General features: G+C 52.9%; 1 long non-coding RNA gene across 1 annotated transcript in view; it reads left to right on the plus strand.

Annotated features, from left to right (window-relative positions):
* Positions 1–15,705, plus strand: part of LOC148431294 (uncharacterized) — a 50,671-nt gene that overhangs the window by 14,766 nt on the left and 20,200 nt on the right. Inside the window, exon 3 of the long non-coding RNA XR_015877221.1 lies at positions 2,458–2,582. This is a non-coding gene — a long non-coding RNA (uncharacterized LOC148431294). The remainder of the gene's footprint in view (positions 1–2,457; positions 2,583–15,705) is intronic.

Genomic DNA, 15,705 nt, shown 5'->3' on the forward strand with positions numbered 1-15,705 from the left:
TCTGTGGGCTCCTCGTGGGCAGCTCGCCGTGGTGCCTCGCCTGTCAGCTGTGTAAGGCGGCTATGTGGTCTTCCATCCAGACCTTCCTGAGGTTCTATGCTTTTGACACCTTTGCCTCTCAGGATGCTTCCTTTGGGCACTGGATTCTACTCTCAGCGCAGGAGCGTCTCCATCCTTAATTGGACTGCTTTGGGACATCCCCAAGGTCAACCCTGTGGACCCCCTATGGACCCTGAAAAAGAAAATGAGAGATATGGTAAGCACTTACCCTTGTTATCTCTCTTTCTTCGAAGTCCATAGGGTCCACAGGGCACCCGCCTTGACGCACCTGGCTTCATATGGGCTGTGTTACTGGTCACTGGTTTTCCATCTCACTTTCTGTGAGTATGGTTCTTGTGTGTTCCAGTCTTCCTTCTTTCTGTTGTTCCTCCGCCGGCCTTGGCTACTTATCAACTGAGGTGCCTGTGGCTCGGGGGCGGGGTAAAAAGGAGGATGGACCAAGTGCATCCTGAGAGCTAAAACTTTTAACTGTGTGGTGCCCGTGGATCCAGATCCAGCTATACCTAAAGGTCAACCCTGTGGACTTCGAAGAAAGAGAGATAACAAGGGTAAGTTCTTACCATATCTCTCAAGCGGGTGTAGCCAGGCTGTATACAAGGTGACTATGCTGGGAGGGTATGGTGAAGGTGTGTAGCCAGGCTGTATACAAGGTGACTCTATGCTGGGAGGGTAGGATGAAGGGGTGTAGCCAGGCTGTATACAAGGTGACTCTAGGCTGGGAGCGTATGATGAAGGGGTGTAGCCAGGCTGTATACAAGGTAGGGTCTTGATCATCGCGACCATCAACCTGGTTGCTCGCTAGAGCTGTGGTGGTCACCCACAGCCCAGCGAGCGGCCAGGAGGCCGGCTCATAAAAAAGTAGCGGCCTCCCTCATTCAGAGCGAACGCTCGCATTTTGCGAGCGGCTCTGATTGAGGTCCAGTGTTTCGGTCAGCACTGATCGGGAGGAGGCCCGCCCTCATATCATGTTCCTTAGCTGGAGAGAGGCCTGCCTCCAATGAATTCAGCAGCCTCTGTTCAGACAGCTGCCTTAGACTGACGGCTCGGCAGTCCCACCCCACCGGGCCACAATGCCACCAGTGCTCCCGAGAGGGGGGGGAGCGGGTACTAATTACCCGACCCCTGCCTTGATGGAGGGGCCCGGTGCTGCCTCCCCCTCCCTCTTACATTAAAGCAGCAGCCACAGCAGTCTCCAGTGCCTGTGGGGAGAGCAATCATACTGATTGCACCCCCCTCCACTGGCTATGTGCCGGGTCTCACAAAGCCCACCTCCGTGGCGCTGCAAAACTGTGTTGTTTTTTTCTCTAAGGGGGTGTGGCCATGCCTCCCGCAGTTAGGCCACACCCCTTCCCCATGGCCCGGTGCGGCTCTCCTGACCGCCACACCATGCCATGCCACTCCACTCTCAACTCTGCTCCTGGACCTCAGCTCCTGCCTCCCAAATCCCAGCTGAGGTGCTCTGGAGGCTGCTGTGGCTACGGATGCTGCTCCAGTGAGTTTGCGGGGACCAGGCATGCTCAACAACCCAGGTAAGTACTCCCTTCCCTGTGTCTCCACCCCCCTTCAGCCAAGTGTCTCTCAAACCCCCACCATCTCACTGACCCCTTCACCGTCCCCAATCCCATTGTCTCCCCTTTCCCTCCACAACCATCTCCCCAATCACTGCTCCACCTCTTAAAAAAACCCAGCCAGCCCAGTAACAGTGCCCACCCCATTGAGTCCAGTGTTCCCCCTTCCCACCCCCAATCTCACTGCCCTTCATTCCCGTCTAGACAGGTGCACCCCCATCTCACTGTCCCTTCTTCTAGCCCAGTGTCCCTCCCATATATCACTCTCTCTCTCCGCCCCCACCCGATCATTAGGACCACTTGGTTGGGCACGGATCCCGGCGGACAAAATCCCAACGCCGGCATCCCGACAGGGTTAGGATACCGACATCGGTTGGTCTGTATCCTAACCCCCCCTTTCCCTACCCCTATACCTCCCCCTCCCACCCCCGCACCCTAAACCTAACCCTCCCCCTAGCGCCTAAACCAACCCCTAACCCTCCCCCAATGCCACTACTTACCTTTGGGATTCCAGCGCCGAGATTCTGTCAGGTGTTGGGATTCCTGCGCCGGCATTCTGACCAGCGGAATACCCACAGTCGGTATTATGACCGCATCCCGGACCGCTGGTAGGATTAGAAAAAAAGGCCGGCGGGTCAATAATCTTCATTAAAACATCAATTCTTAAAACCATATATACAAATGGCACCAAATTAGCAAATATATTTTATTAATATAAAATTGTTAGATCAGAGAAACTCAAATTTTGCCCTGCCCCAAAACTTCTGTTATTGTGGGATTATCTGGTTGAATCGCTATTGCATGATGATGATGTTGGCTTTATTCCTAGGCAATCGGGCGGCTTCCGCACCATTTGAACACCTGCATGGATAGTGAATACCGAACACTGCCAGTCCAAGAAGGATCTATTCTTCAGAGGTTCCCCCGTTGCAGAGAAACCACAATACAATTAAGGTGTATTTTTATTTAGTACACACAAAAAATAGTTAATTTTTTTTCCTTCAGACATTTCACCCCCTGGCTCTACTTGGTGTAGGCCCGTCCATGCAAGTAGTGAATAGTGCTGGTTGCTATCACTGTTAGCCAACGTGTGCCACTTTATGAAAATTTTCCAGGGTCACTTAAGTTTTCCAATCCGCCCCTGCACTTAGTACACACTAATAGGAATAAACCTATTGTAATAGGTAGCCTATTCAGCTTGTAAGAGTCTGGTAGCATGAACTATAATAATTGTTTTTCTTTTCCTTATGTAGTGCATAACACAGTTCGTGGGCATATATTGTCCTGATGAAAGAATACACCAAATGCCTTTAAACTGAATATTTTATATACTGGCAGAGATTATGGGCTTCATTCAGAGGCGGCCGTACGGTCTACTAGTGATGTCAGTGGAGAGCTTCCGGCTCTGACAGAGCCAGAAGCTCTCCGGGGCTTATGACAAGTGAGACCCTACCCTAGGGTCTCGTCGTAAGCCCCGATGGTCATTACCCTAGCGGTCATTAGAGCTGTGGGTGTAAACCCACAGCCTAACGACCGAAACAGGCGGCCGGTCAGGATGCAAGTGGCCACCCAGTTTCTGAACGACCGCTTGCATCCTCCGACCGCCTCTGAATGAGGGCCTATATGTTTAGATTTTGAGGATATACAATGTTACATTGTGTTACATTCTAATTGCTATGCTGCGTACACACGGTACGACAGCAACGATCAGATAACGATCAGACGATCGTCTGAATGTTCTGCATGTGCTGGGTCGGGCATCCAGCACATGCAGCAGACCCTCCACTACTATAATGACCCCCGATCAACAATCACTGGTCCCTATAGTAAACAGGCTTACCTGGTCGATATCGGCCAGGTCTGCCTGCTTGCACAGACGACGGTAGTTCGTCGTCAACTAACATATGTGGACGCGCATCGTCCATCGTATGGTCGTTAGCAGGGCCCAGAAACTGTCAGATTTTAACAATAACGATAGGATCGTTATCATTGAAATCTGACATGTTATCGTACTGTGTGTACAGGAGATTACTCATAGGTCATCCTTAATGTAAAGCTGGCCATACTCTAGTGCGATTTCAAGCCGATTGCCCGATATGCGACACGTCGTACGATGAATCGTGTGGAAATCGTGTACTTTTTAAGGTAGGATACGATGCGATGCGCGCTCCCGCTACTCTTAAAATGTATCGTATGATCAGATGTGCAGCCCATATTATCCGTCGTATGCTGATCGTGCTGTGCTTTTCAGTATGCGGTGCATCATGCGTTCGAGCTGCGTCATTTGTTAAAAAAAAAATAGACACGGGGAGATCCATGATGCATGCATCTGTCTTTAATAAAATAAACACAGTTGCAGGGATGGTTCAGTGAGAAGGTACAAGTTTTTGTACCTTCTGGGAAATACTTGAGGGATTTTCTTGCCTCAATGTGCTTTTTTTTTTTTTTAAACAAATATTTTTAATAAATTTTCTTTTATCAATAGAAAAGAAAAACAAAGTACATATAATAAAGAAATAAACGATCAGTATTGTACAGCATTACATACAAATCAGTACAGTAGCAGAGTATCTGACATTCCGGCAAACATCTAAATAATATTTCTATAGTACATACTTTAAAGCAGAGGGTGAACAATTACAATCACTCAATTTTTACATTATCACTCTTGCATGTATGACTTACAAAAATACTGTGTGAAAAGCACTTATAAATAAACGGCTGACGAGGCACTCCAAACACAAAAACTAATAAATCATAATCACTATTAATTAGAGAGGGCGTGACGGGATCTCTGCCACAAAGACCAGACTTTATTAAATTTACTCGGACAGCCACGTTTCTGATACAAATAGCGTTCATGGGATGTTGTAAAATTAACCAAGGCGACCCAGGATGCAAAGGTGGGCGGATCAGGGGCCATCCACATGAGGGGAATACAAACCCTTGCCACAATTAAAAGGTTATTAACATATAATTTATGGGAACCAGAGAGTGAATCCTCCAAGTCCAGGCCAAATAAACAGATACGTGGAGTTAATAGAGGTACATGAATACCCGTATCTCGCACACCAGTAACCACACTAGTCCAAAACAAAGCAATACAGGGGCATGACCAGAGGAGATGCCAGAAATCAGCAGACGGAGCAAGGCGCTTGGGACAGGAGTCCACGGCAGAACCTCCAAACTCAAAAAGTGTAAGTGGGGTCCTATGAACCCTTTGCAGAATATACAATTGTATCTGCTGAAATATTGTATATGCCGTAGCCACCTGAGGAGACCCGATAACAATCTTCCAGTCATCATCAGACAGTACCCAGATCATTGTCCCAACGGGCTCTAAGGCCAGCCAAACTCCCTCCTCCCCCAGAAGACAAAAGTAAGGAATAGCCTACCGAAACTGTTCTACTAGAGGGCAGAGTACGCACCAATAGGCGCTTTGGGGCTTCACTAAAGTTAGGAACTGCATCCCTCCACTGCACAGAGAGCATGTTGAATCTGGAGGTATCTATAAAAGAAGTGAGCTGGGAGACCATATTTGGAGGACAAATACGTAAATGAATAAAGAACCCCATCTTGGTACAGCTGCCCAATAGCTACCACTTCATATGACCTCGAAGCCTCTCTACCCTGTAATCCCCTGACCTCAGAAATAGAGAGATTATCCCAAAGTGGGGAACATAGATCAATTGGAGTCTCCCCCAATAGCTTCTCCCGGCCAGCCACACTCTACGAGCCTGTTGCAGCAATGGTGGACACCGTGAGAGAGGTGTACAAGCCAACAAAAATTGTAAGGGGGAAAGCTTCAGGCCCGCTTTTGCAAGGAGAGCCAAGGGAAGATCTCCCCGATCCACCGGAGTAACCCACTCCCTCATCTGGGACATCTGAGCTGCTAGGTAGTAAAGATATAAATCAGGCAACGCTAGTCCACCTTCCCCTCGAGGTCGACAGTGTCTTATAAGCTATACGTTGAGCATTATTTCCCCAAATAAATGAAGTTATACAGCTGGTAATCATCTTAAATTGGGACAAAGGGATGTACACCGGAGAATTTTGTAATATACAGTCAGGTGCATAAATATTGGGACATTGACAGAATTATCATATTTTGGCCTCTATTCTCAGCAGGTCTGCTGTTTCAATGTGTGTCGGCGCTTCGGCCGCCTCTTAGGGGTTCCCAGCAGGTCCCCCTCTGCTGTTTCAATGTGGGTCGGCGCTTCGGCCGCCTCTTAGGGGTTCCCAGCAGGTCCCCCTCTGCTGTTTCAATGTGGGTCGGCACTTCGGCCGCGTCTTAGGGGTTCCCAGCAGGTCCCCCTCTGCTGTTTCAATGTGGGTCGGCACTTCGGCCGCCTCTTAGGGGTTCCCAGCAGGTCCCCCTCTGCTGTTTCAATGTTTGTCGGCGCTTCGGCCGCCTCTTAGGGGTTCTCAGCAGGTCCCCCTCTGCTGTTTCAATGTTTGTCGGCGCTTCGGCCGCCTCTTAGGGGTTCTCAGCAGGTCCCCCTCTGCTGTTTCAATGTTTGTCGGCGCTTCGGCCGCCTCTTAGGGGTTCTCAGCAGGTCCCCCTCTGCTGTTTCAATGTTTGTCGGCGCTTCGGCCGCCTCTTAGGGGTTCTCAGCAGGTCCCCCTCTGCTGTTTCAATGTTTGTCGGCGCTTCGGCCGCCTCTTAGGGGTTCTCAGCAGGTCCCCCTCTGCTGTTTCAATGTTTGTCGGCGCTTCGGCCGCCTCTTAGGGGTTCTCAGCAGGTCCCCCTCTGCTGTTTCAATGTTTGTCGGCGCTACGGCCGCCTCTTAGGGGTTCTCAGCAGGTCCCCCTCTGCTGTTTCAATGTTTGTCGGCGCTACGGCCGCCTCTTAGGGGTTCTCAGCAGGTCCCCCTCTGCTGTTTCAATGTTTGTCGGCGCTTCGGCCGCCTCTTAGGGGTTCTCAGCAGGTCCCCCTCTGCTGTTTCAATGTTTGTCGGCGCTTCGGCCGCCTCTTAGGGGTTCTCAGCAGGTCCCCCTCTGCTGTTTCAATGTTTGTCGGCTCTTCGGCCGCCTCTTAGGGGTTCTCAGCAGGTCCCCCTCTGCTGTTTCAATGTTTGTCGGCTCTTCGGCCGCCTCTTAGGGGTTCTCAGCAGGTCCCCCTCTGCTGTTTCAATGTTTGTCGGCTCTTCGGCCGCCTCTTAGGGGTTCTCAGCAGGTCCCCCTCTGCTGTTTCATTGTTTGTCGGCGCTACGGCCGCCTCTTAGGGGTTCTCAGCAGGTCCCCCTCTGCTGTTTCAATGTTTGTCGGCGCTTCGGCCGCCTCTTAGGGGTTCTCAGCAGGTCCCCCTCTGCTGTTTCAATGATTGTCGGCGCTACGGCCGCCTCTTAGGGGTTCTCAGCAGGTCCCCCTCTGCTGTTTCAATGTTTGTCGGCGCTTCGGCCGCCTCTGAGGGGTTCTCAGCAGGTCCCCCTCTGCTGTTTCAATGTTTGTCGGCGCTTCGGCCGCCTCTTAGGGGTTCTCAGCAGGTCCCCCTCTGCTGTTTCAATGTTTGTCGGCGCTTCGGCCGCCTCTTAGGGGTTCTCAGCAGGTCCCCCTCTGCTGTTTCAATGTTTGTCGGCGCTTCGGCCGCCTCTTAGGGGTTCTCAGCAGGTCCCCCTCTGCTGTTTCAATGTTTGTCGGCGCTTCGGCCGCCTCTTAGGGGTTCTCAGCAGGTCCCCCTCTGCTGTTTCAATGTTTGTCGGCGCTTCGGCCGCCTCTTAGGGGTTCTCAGCAGGTCCCCCTCTGCTGTTTCAATGTTTGTCGGCGCTTCGGCCGCCTCTTAGGGGTTCTCAGCAGGTCCCCCTCTGCTGTTTCAATGTTTGTCGGCGCTTCGGCCGCCTCTTAGGGGTTCTCAGCAGGTCCCCCTCTGCTGTTTCAATGTTTGTCGGCGCTTCGGCCGCCTCTTAGGGGTTCTCAGCAGGTCCCCCTCTGCTGTTTCAATGTTTGTTGGCGCTTCGGCCGCCTCTTAGGGGTTCTCAGCAGGTCCCCCTCTGCTGTTTCAATGTTTGTCGGCGCTACGGCCGCCTCTTAGGGGTTCTCAGCAGGTCCCCCTCTGCTGTTTCAATGTTTGTTGGCGCTACGGCCGCCTCTTAGGGGTTCTCAGCAGGTCCCCCTCTGCTGTTTCAATGTTTGTCGGCGCTACGGCCGCCTCTTAGGGGTTCTCAGCAGGTCCCACTCTGCTGTTTCAATGTTTGTCGGCGCTTCGGCCGCCTCTTAGGGGTTCTCAGCAGGTCCCCCTCTGCTGTTTCAATGTTTGTCGGCGCTTCGGCCGCCTCTTAGGGGTTCTCAGCAGGTCCCCCTCTGCTGTTTCAATGTTTGTCGGCGATTCGGCCGCCTCTTAGGGGTTCTCAGCAGGTCCCCCTCTGCTGTTTCAATGTTTGTCGGCGCTTCGGCCGCCTCTTAGGGGTTCTCAGCAGGTCCCCCTCTGCTGTTCAATGTTTGTCGGCTCTTCGGCCGCCTCTTAGGGGTTCTCAGCAGGTCCCCCTCTGCTGTTTCATTGTTTGTCGGCGCTACGGCCGCCTCTTAGGGGTTCTCAGCAGGTCCCCCTCTGCTGTTTCAATGTTTGTCGGCGCTACGGCCGCCTCTTAGGGGTTCTCAGCAGGTCCCCCTCTGCTGTTTCAATGTTTGTCGGCGCTACGGCCGCCTCTTAGGGGTTCTCAGCAGGTCCCCCTCTGCTGTTTCAATGTTTGTCGGCGCTTCGGCCGCCTCTTAGGGGTTCTCAGCAGGTCCCCCTCTGCTGTTTCAATGTTTGTCGGCGCTTCGGCCGCCTCTTAGGGGTTCTCAGCAGGCCCCCCTCTGCTGTTTCAATGTTTGTCGGCGCTTCGGCCGCCTCTTAGGGGTTCTCAGCAGGTCCCCCTCTGCTGTTTCAATGTTTGTCGGCGCTTCGGCCGCCTCTTAGGGGTTCTCAGCAGGTCCCCCTCTGCTGTTTCAATGTTTGTCGGCGCTTCGGCCGCCTCTTAGGGGTTCTCAGCAGGTCCCCCTCTGCTGTTTCAATGTTTGTCGGCGCTTCGGCCGCCTCTTAGGGGTTCTCAGCAGGTCCCCCTCTGCTGTTTCAATGTTTGTCGGCGCTACGGCCGCCTCTTAGGGGTTCTCAGCAGGTCCCCCTCTGCTGTTTCAATGTTTGTCGGCGCTACGGCCGCCTCTTAGGGGTTCTCAGCAGGTCCCCCTCTGCTGTTTCAATGTTTGTCGGCGCTACGGACGCCTCTTAGGGGTTCTCAGCAGGTCCCCCTCTGCTGTTTCAATGTTTGTCGGCGCTACGGACGCCTCTTAGGGGTTCTCAGCAGGTCCCCCTCTGCTGTTTCAATGTTTGTCGGCGCTACGGACGCCTCTTAGGGGTTCTCAGCAGGTCCCCCTCTGCTGTTTCATTGTTTGTCGGCGCTACGGACGCCTCTTAGGGGTTCTCAGCAGGTCCCCCTCTGCTGTTTCATTGTTTGTCGGCGCTACGGACGCCTCTTAGGGGTTCTCAGCAGGTCCCCCTCTGCTGTTTCAATGTTTGTCGGCGCTTCGGCCGCCTCTTAGGGGTTCTCAGCAGGTCCCCCTCTGCTGTTTCAATGTTTGTCGGCGCTTCGGCCGCCTCTTAGGGGTTCTCAGCAGGTCCCCCTCTGCTGTTTCAATGTTTGTCGGCGCTTCGGCCGCCTCTTAGGGGTTCTCAGCAGGTCCCCCTCTGCTGTTTCAATGTTTGTCGGCGCTTCGGCCGCCTCTTAGGGGTTCTCAGCAGGTCCCCCTCTGCTGTTTCAATGTTTGTCGGCGCTTTGGCCGCCTCTTAGGGGTTCTCAGCAGGTCCCCCTCTGCTGTTTCAATGTTTGTCGGCGCTTCGGCCGCCTCTTAGGGGTTCTCAGCAGGTCCCCCTCTGCTGTTTCAATGTTTGTCGGCGCTTCGGCCGCCTCTTAGGGGTTCTCAGCAGGTCCCCCTCTGCTGTTTCAATGTTTGTCGGCGCTTCGGCCGCCTCTTAGGGGTTCTCAGCAGGTCCCCCTCTGCTGTTTCAATGTTTGTCGGCGCTTCGGCCGCCTCTTAGGGGTTCTCAGCAGGTCCCCCTCTGCTGTTTCAATGTTTGTCGGCGCTTCGGCCGCCTCTTAGGGGTTCTCAGCAGGTCCCCCTCTGCTGTTTCAATGTTTGTCGGCGCTTCGGCCGCCTCTTAGGGGTTCTCAGCAGGTCCCCCCTCTGCTGTTTCAATGTTTGTCGGCGCTTCGGCCGCCTCTTAGGGGTTCTCAGCAGGTCCCCCTCTGCTGTTTCAATGTTTGTCGGCGCTTCGGCCGCCTCTTAGGGGTTCTCAGCAGGTCCCCCTCTGCTGTTTCAATGTTTGTCGGCGCTTCGGCCGCCTCTTAGGGGTTCTCAGCAGGTCCCCCTCTGCTGTTTCAATGTTTGTCGGCGCTTCGGCCGCCTCTTAGGGGTTCTCAGCAGGTCCCCCTCTGCTGTTTCAATGTTTGTCGGCGCTACGGCCGCCTCTTAGGGGTTCTCAGCAGGTCCCCCCTCTGCTGTTTCAATGTTTGTCGGCGCTACGGCCGCCTCTTAGGGGTTCTCAGCAGGTCCCACTCTGCTGTTTCAATGTTTGTCGGCGCTTCGGCCGCCTCTTAGGGGTTCTCAGCAGGTCCCCCTCTGCTGTTTCAATGTTTGTCGGCGCTTCGCCGCCTCTTAGGGGTTCTCAGCAGGTCCCCCTCTGCTGTTTCAATGTTTGTCGGCGCTTCGGCCGCCTCTTAGGGGTTCTCAGCAGGTCCCCCTCTGCTGTTTCAATGTTTGTCGGCGCTTCGGCCGCCTCTTAGGGGTTCTCAGCAGGTCCCCCTCTGCTGTTTCAATGTTTGTCGGCGCTTCGGCCGCCTCTTAGGGGTTCTCAGCAGGTCCCCCTCTGCTGTTTCAATGTTTGTCGGCGCTTCGGCCGCCTCTTAGGGGTTCTCAGCAGGTCCCCCTCTGCTGTTTCAATGTTTGTCGGCGCTTCGGCCGCCTCTTAGGGGTTCTCAGCAGGTCCCCCTCTGCTGTTTCAATGTTTGTCGGCGCTTCGGCCGCCTCTTAGGGGTTCTCAGCAGGTCCCCCTCTGCTGTTTCAATGTTTGTCGGCGCTTCGGCCGCCTCTTAGGGGTTCTCAGCAGGTCCCCCTCTGCTGTTTCAATGTTTGTCGGCGCTTCGGCCGCCTCTTAGGGGTTCTCAGCAGGTCCCCCTCTGCTGTTTCAATGTTTGTCGGCGCTTCGGCCGCCTCTTAGGGGTTCTCAGCAGGTCCCCCTCTGCTGTTTCAATGTTTGTCGGCGCTTCGGCCGCCTCTTAGGGGTTCTCAGCAGGTCCCCCTCTGCTGTTTCAATGTTTGTCGGCGCTTCGGCCGCCTCTTAGGGGTTCTCAGCAGGTCCCCCTCTGCTGTTTCAATGTTTGTCGGCGCTTCGGCCGCCTCTTAGGGGTTCTCAGCAGGTCCCCCTCTGCTGTTTCAATGTTTGTCGGCGCTTCGGCCGCCTCTTAGGGGTTCTCAGCAGGTCCCCCTCTGCTGTTTCAATGTTTGTCGGCGCTTCGGCCGCCTCTTAGGGGTTCTCAGCAGGTCCCCCTCTGCTGTTTCAATGTTTGTCGGCGCTTCGGCCGCCTCTTAGGGGTTCTCAGCAGGTCCCCCTCTGCTGTTTCAATGTTTGTCGGCGCTTCGGCCGCCTCTTAGGGGTTCTCAGCAGGTCCCCCTCTGCTGTTTCAATGTTTGTCGGCGCTTCGGCCGCCTCTTAGGGGTTCTCAGCAGGTCCCCCTCTGCTGTTTCAATGTTTGTCGGCGCTTCGGCCGCCTCTTAGGGGTTCTCAGCAGGTCCCCCTCTGCTGTTTCAATGTTTGTCGGCGCTTCGGCCGCCTCTTAGGGGTTCTCAGCAGGTCCCCCTCTGCTGTTTCAATGTTTGTCGGCGCTTCGGCCGCCTCTTAGGGGTTCTCAGCAGGTCCCCCTCTGCTGTTTCAATGTTTGTCGGCGCTTCGGCCGCCTCTTAGGGGTTCTCAGCAGGTCCCCCTCTGCTGTTTCAATGTTTGTCGGCGCTTCGGCCGCCTCTTAGGGGTTCTCAGCAGGTCCCCCTCTGCTGTTTCAATGTTTGTCGGCGCTTCGGCCGCCTCTTAGGGGTTCTCAGCAGGTCCCCCTCTGCTGTTTCAATGTTTGTCGGCGCTTCGGCCGCCTCTTAGGGGTTCTCAGCAGGTCCCCCTCTGCTGTTTCAATGTTTGTCGGCGCTTCGGCCGCCTCTTAGGGGTTCTCAGCAGGTCCCCCTCTGCTGTTTCAATGTTTGTCGGCGCTTCGGCCGCCTCTTAGGGGTTCTCAGCAGGTCCCCCTCTGCTGTTTCAATGTTTGTCGGCGCTTCGGCCGCCTCTTAGGGGTTCTCAGCAGGTCCCCCTCTGCTGTTTCAATGTTTGTCGGCGCTTCGGCCGCCTCTTAGGGGTTCTCAGCAGGTCCCCCTCTGCTGTTTCAATGTTTGTCGGCGCTTCGGCCGCCTCTTAGGGGTTCTCAGCAGGTCCCCCTCTGCTGTTTCAATGTTTGTCGGCGCTTCGGCCGCCTCTTAGGGGTTCTCAGCAGGTCCCCCTCTGCTGTTTCAATGTTTGTCGGCGCTTCGGCCGCCTCTTAGGGGTTCTCAGCAGGTCCCCCTCTGCTGTTTCAATGTTTGTCGGCGCTTCGGCCGCCTCTTAGGGGTTCTCAGCAGGTCCCCCTCTGCTGTTTCAATGTTTGTCGGCGCTTCGGCCGCCTCTTAGGGGTTCTCAGCAGGTCCCCCTCTGCTGTTTCAATGTTTGTCGGCGCTTCGGCCGCCTCTTAGGGGGTTCTCAGCAGGTCCCCCTCTGCTGTTTCAATGTTTGTCGGCGCTTCGGCCGCCTCTTAGGGGTTCTCAGCAGGTCCCCCTCTGCTGTTTCAATGTTTGTCGGCGCTTCGGCCGCCTCTTAGGGGTTCTCAGCAGGTCCCCCTCTGCTGTTTCAATGTTTGTCGGCGCTTCGGCCGCCTCTTAGGGGTTCTCAGCAGGTCCCCCTCTGCTGTTTCAATGTTTGTCGGCGCTTCGGCCGCCTCTTAGGGGTTCTCAGCAGGTCCCCCTCTGCTGTTTCAATGTTTGTCGGCGCTACGGCCGCCTCTTAGGGGTTCTCAGCAAGTCCCCCTCTGCTGTTTCAATGTTTGTCGGCGCTTCGGCCGCCTCTTAGGGGTTCTCAGCAGGTCCCCCTCTGCTGTTTCAATGTTTGTCGGCGCTTCGGCCGCCTCTTAGGGGTTCTCAGCAGGTCCCCCTCTGCTGTTTCAATGTTTGTCGGCGCTTCGGCCGCCTCTTAGGGGTTCTCAGCAGGTCCCCCTCTGCTGTTTCAATGTTTGTCGGCGCTTCGGCCGCCTCTTAGGGATTCTCAGCAGGTCCCCCTCTGCTGTTTCAATGTTTGTCGTCTCTTCGGCCGCCTCTTAGGGGTTCTCAGCAGGTCCCCCTCTGCTGTTTCATTGTTTGTCGGCGCTACGGCCGCCTCTTAGGGGTTCTCAGCAGGTCCCCCTCTGCTGTTTCAATGTGTGTCGGCGCTTCGGCCGCCTCTTAGGGGTTCTCAGCAGGTCCCCCTCTGCTGTTTCAGTGTGTGTCTGCGCTTCGGGCGCCTCTTAGGGGTTCTCAGCAGGTCCCCCTCTGCTGTTTCAGTGTTTGTCGGCGCTACGGCCGCCTCTTAGGGGTTCTCAGCAGGTCCCCCTCTGCTGTTTCAATGTTTGTCGGCGCTTCGGCCGCCTCTTAGGGGTTCTCAGCAGGTCCCCCTCTGCTGTTTCAATGTTTGTCGGCGCTTCGGCCGCCTCTTAGGGGTTCTCAGCAGGTCCCCCTCTGCTGTTTCAATGTTTGTCGGCGCTTCGGCCTCCTCTTTGGGGTTCTCAGCAGGTCCCCCCTCTGCTTTTTTTCTGCGTGATTATTATTGTTTTATTCATAAGTACAGTGTATAAAGTAATGTGTTACTGTACAAATAGATTATTTGTCACTGTCATCAGTTTACTGCCTAATTGGAGCTTGCACTCTACATTCCCTCTCTCAGAATGTATACACACTAAGATTTTGAGTCCCATCTCCAGTACACAGGAACCTCATCAGCGCATGTTTTACAGATATTTTCAGTATCACAAGTGAAATAATTTGCACCTTTTGTGTGAGCCAGTAATTAATACACCTGTGCACCATCTAGGAGATCCATAAAACATGCACTGTCAGGGGCCACTGAGGAATGGAGGTGGGAAACAGTGCCATGGGGTACATTTATAAAATAGCAGTATGTTTTTGGTATGTGGGAAGAAACCAGAACAGCCACAGGAAACCCTTATATAAACACCGGGAGAATATACAAACTCCACACAGATAGGGCCCTGGTCATCATATATATATATCGTATATACTAACTATATTTTGCAATATTTATAGCAGATAGAAATTCTGTCTTACAGTCATTTTTTAAGACTATAAATTGTAATGCAAAAGTTCACATATTATTAAACGCCCTCTGAAATGGCAAATCAGTCAGGAATGTGAGTGCAAGCTCTTGGTTCTTGGACCCGAATAAGGGTTTGAGACAATTAGTTTCCCTGTAAGAGGTCACATATTACAATGATGAAAATACAGAAGGATAATTATGATACACATAGTAATAGCTGCATTACAATTGTAATTCTTATTCTGTCCGATTACAAGATATACTCAGGATATCAAAGATAAATATTAGAGATGAGGGGTTCGGTTATGGATCGGATCATCCCCCCAAAATCAAATCTCAGAACGAGGCAAAATGTCATCTTTCACGGACATCTTGGCACAGAAGATAATGTTTTGCCTCGTTCTGGACTCAGCGGAAAGACACTAGCAGATGTACCCAGCTTTGCTCAGGTAGCTATTTACTGTTTCCATTTCCAAGATGGAAACAGACCTCTCCAGTAACACATTAATCCTAAATGTGCGGATCGGTTTTACTCGGATTTTAAAAACGGCATGATATTGGCTATCCGGCTGTGACGTGTTTTTGATAGCCAATAAGATAAATCCAAACTAATCCGAACTTGCGGTAATGTGGCAAAAAGAACCGAGTAAATCCGAACCCGCACATCTCTAATAGTTATGCATCATTGCCATAGTAAGACATTACCCTCCCTCACCTATGTACTAACACATTCCACTCCCTCACCTCTATAGTAAAACACATTACCCCTGCTCACCCCTTTAGTAACACATTCTCCACCGTCATCCATGTTGTAACTCATTCCCTTCACCCCGTAGTACACATTTGACATTTCCTCTCTCACCTCTGTAGTAACGCAATCCCTTCCCTCACTGTTGACGTAGGGGAGCCACACCAACTGCCAGTGTTGAGTGGCAGCAGTTGGAGTGACAGTTGGTGTTTGAATTCTGAACTGTGCTGCATGCACGATGCGATATACTGTGTGTGTATAGTATATATATATATATAAATAAATGTTTAAAAAATGTGTATCGTATCACATATATGCGGTAACCTTCCCGAATTACCACAGCCTTTCAAGAAGAAATTCCCATACTGGTCACTAGGTTTAGGCAACTTATTTTTTGTAAAGTGTTGTCACCGTGACGCAACAGTTAATTTTGCACTAAAGGTATTTTGTAAATTAAGTGTAATTTTTTTACATTGATTTTTGTAATTGTATTGATATGTGCATTGCACTATATGTACTAATCTTTTAGTTGATTGATACAACAATTTACCTCAATACCAATAAATGAATGTATGGTTTATACAATGAGGATAAGTAACTGAGTTTGGGCACTGTACCTCAGGGTGCGTCTCACAGCCGGAAGCCGTCCTCTTCTGTCTGACCACTCATCAGCGTTGATAGGGCCCAGTGTAACTTCCAGCCCCGCCCCCTCAGTTGCCAGATATCTCTGCCCACAGCCTGTCACTCTCACTGGCTCCACCTTAAATCCTACCCTCACATCTCTGACACAGCCTTCTCCTGCGGGTGACCTCTGGAAGGAGACGCTCAGGATGGTGGTTCCCTATACAGCAGCGCATGCAGCTGCCAACTGCCGCCCGTGTGCTGAGAGTTCCGGCTCCTGCCTGCCCACTCAGGTCTCCTGCAGCTGCTGCAGCACTTGCACAATAATGGAAAAGGAGCATTGGGCACTACCATTA

This window comes from Taudactylus pleione, unplaced genomic scaffold (assembly GCF_031769625.1).
Source record: "Taudactylus pleione unplaced genomic scaffold, aTauple2 ptg002478l, whole genome shotgun sequence".
Classification (NCBI taxonomy): domain Eukaryota; kingdom Metazoa; phylum Chordata; class Amphibia; order Anura; family Myobatrachidae; genus Taudactylus; species Taudactylus pleione.